Raw genomic sequence first — 3,505 nt, 5'->3', positions numbered from 1 at the left:
TTATAGTTTGATTGTGTGTATCAAGCTGAGCGGATTCTTTTCTTCACTTTCCTTTCCCCCCTCACTCCCTTCACTCTCATTCTTGCCCCCTCCTCTACACCGGCTCACTTCGCCTCCCTCTCACTCCGCCGTTATATGAAGAAGGTTAAACCGAGCGAGGCCCAGATATAAAACATTTTAATAGAGATATCTTCTGTGCTGTGCTGGCAGTTCAAAGTGTCACACACTCCCTATCCTTTACTCCTGATGAGCTCTTCCCCTCAGAACTCATCCCTCCTTAGCACCGTTCCCTCATCCTCCTCTTTCATATTTCTCACTCCCACCCCTCCTCTATCAACAATTTGTATAAATAGCAAAAAAAGTACTTACCAGTTCACTGGATTTCTTCTCCAAGTTGTACTTCAGTAACTGCGAAAGAGAAGAAGAAAATCAAGATGAAGGATTTCATCTCAGATGAGCCGAGCATCGTGGCTTACTCTGAGTGAATTTGAGGTAGTTTAACCCAGAGTTTTTCAGCCTTTTGAGCCGTGGTAAAAAAATTTACAAAAAAAAAATCCTGCAGCACACAAATAACTGAAAAAGTTACTATATGACACATTGAAGCCTAATTAGTCTTTTTTATGTCTTGTAACTGCACTGTTGAGGAACCTGCGATCTAAGTTTTTCAAACATTTTATAATTACAATGTAGTTGTGTTTATGTTATGACAATAAACCTTTGAATCTTGAATCTAAAACATGAAGACAATTTAATGACAAGTCTCTCAATTTGGTTACGAGTTCAGCTCCTAAGTAGCTAGCTTTGAGAACTTTCGCTTGTTTTATGTCATAAAAGTTTGGGAGTTTGTTTACGCAGGCAAACAAAATAGCCCATGTTCTTTTTTTGAAGTGACGGGTGTTTAGTCTGGAGATGACGTTTCAGCTTGCTTGGGACCATGGTACTGTTGGATTTTATTGCAGCAACTAAATAATATTGTTTTGGACCGATTAAGTGAAATTGGACAATTTCCAAGGGCACACCTGACGATCTCTCACAGCAAAGTGGTTGAAAATCACTGGGTTAACCTGGTCAGAATCCAAAAATCTTCAGCTACAAGATATTCTGCTCATTGATCCAACAATCCCACATTTGTGTAAACATTCAATCAAGGTTCCACAAATGTATTAAACTGTATGAGATTGGTTTGTCAGCTGCTGAATCCAAGGTCAATAAAGAATTAGAAATTCAGGTTTTAAGAATCGACAATGGGAACTAAAGGGTTTATGGGGCGGGGGGTTAAAATATCTACAAAATGCAGTTTGAAAAAAACTAACCTTGTGATTGTTTTATTTAATATTAATATACTGTGTATGGAACAGGTATTAATTGTACACAACAATTGAATGTTTTAACTTTTGATTAATGTATTTATCCTATTTTTATGTATAATTACCAATCGCAGACCAACCAAAGCTTTGATGCAAGACTGAAAATCATCACATCTCTACATTAGAGAATCTGGAATCAGAGAATATTTGGCAGTTATGTAACTAAGACAAAAAGTTAAGAATTCACTTGGGGAGAACTATCTCCCCAATAGCCTTATTGGGGAGATAGAGGAGATGATACTAAAAAGGGACCGCAGGTTGAATCTGTGTTCGCCACGAAAGGGACATGGGCTGCAGACTAACACAGAGCTACACGGCGATTCAACAGGACTAGAAAATATTGTCTCAAAGGAAATTGTAACCTTTAAATAAGGTGCTGTTATCAGATGTTCGGGAGCATTTAAACAACCAAGATTATATAAACCAGCATCAGTGGGGTTCATGTTCTCACCTTTGAAGTGGATTCATGGGAAGGAGTAAATTAAAATGAAGATTCTTTTATTTTTTTCATTAAACAAAAATGAATTGAAAAAAATTCCTTCATAATATGCATATGCAGCCAGTGATGTAGGGGGGCAATTTCGGTTTTGCAAATGGTTTACAAGGGGTTAGTTTGAGAAGAAAAATCCCAGTAAATGACCAAATGGTAACCTTCAATGAGTACTCTTAATTATTAATAAAAGCTGAACTATGAAAAAATATTTCAGTTTTATTTCAAGAATCTAGGGGAAAATTGGGTTTTGTGACCATTAGTCCATTTTTGAATAATATAAAATATGAAAAACATTTATGTATAGAAACAGTGTAAAATATGAATGTGCAATAAAAAGATAAAACTAAATACAATAAAGATATATGTGACCCATAACTACAGTACATACTATGGATGTTCACAAGCCATCTGATTTATTGAGATTAATTTAGACTGTTATGATGAATTATTTAGATTTAATTAAGGATTAATTGAACCATGATATTCCAATGGAGCTCACAATTGTAATTTAGCAATCATCAAGGTATGGCAATTAAATCACTTCAATCCCGACCGCCGCTGATGTGTGTTAAATTAAAGGAGTCCACCAGACCGTGTCACAGGAATGAACACCGGGCCCCGCTTTATCCCAACACCACTCTCAGTGTCTCCCAGATAGAATATCAAAAACAGTCTCTATTGTCTCTGTGAGGCGGCCGGGCTGTTAAAGTGCAGCGGAGCGAGGGGGGGGCTGTAGATCACCTCTGGGTGTCAGGTCTGAAGACCAACCCTCTGGGAGCCAGACTGAGTGAGGCGTGCTCTAAAACCCATTAACTCGGTTTAGGCTTTCTTTATGTACTTATGTCTTTGAACAGTTTACATTTAAAATCAGTTATTTTCAGATTTTAGGGTAAAGAACAACAAATAAAACCTTAAAGAGCATCTTGCAGGTTTTTTTTTTTTCTACATTTATGCTTAAAGGTCCCATGTCATGGCCATTTCCACTGATCATAATTCCATTGTTGAGGTATACTAAAATAGAAAAATACTGTGCAATTTTCCAAACTCACATTGGTTTCGCATACAGCATCTCTGTAAAGTATGTGTATTCAGCAGTATTCACTTTCTCCACTAAACGGCTCGCTGCAGCTCCTCCCCCCCCNNNNCCCTCCGTGATTTCCTTGTTTAGCGATACACAGCCAAACACAGCCAAACTCAACCTGAACACACACAAAGTCACAGCCGAAATAAAAACAATAAGTGTGGCTTGATATTGAGTAAGAAAAAGGTTTAGAGGTTGATAAACGCTGTGAGAATGGGTCTGCAGAGAGAATTTCGCGCGATCCCAACTGTCTCTTATCAGCCTGCAGCCAGGGAGAAGAAATCAGCAGGGCTGCATACACTGAGTGTGTGTGTGTGGATTGGTCAATTTGGACCAATCAGCAGGGGCTTAACGTAACGGCTCCGTGGACGTAACGTAACGGCTCCACGGAGTGGCCCATTTAGTTCTGGGTACGTGCTTTCGTAAGCACGTACCCGGAAGAATCAAATGGATGATGACGTCATGATGACGTCATGATGACGCCAACGAGGCGTTTTGGGGAGGTATTTTCTGTTTTAGAGTTTTACTCGCTACAGGGTGTACTTTGAGGGTTTTGACTCTGCA

This window comes from Notothenia coriiceps, unplaced genomic scaffold (genome assembly GCF_000735185.1).
Source record: "Notothenia coriiceps isolate Sejong01 unplaced genomic scaffold, NC01 NC01_scaffold00011237, whole genome shotgun sequence".
Classification (NCBI taxonomy): domain Eukaryota; kingdom Metazoa; phylum Chordata; class Actinopteri; order Perciformes; family Nototheniidae; genus Notothenia; species Notothenia coriiceps.
The sequence above is the reverse complement of the archived record's forward strand: the minus strand, read 5'-3'. Positions refer to the sequence as shown.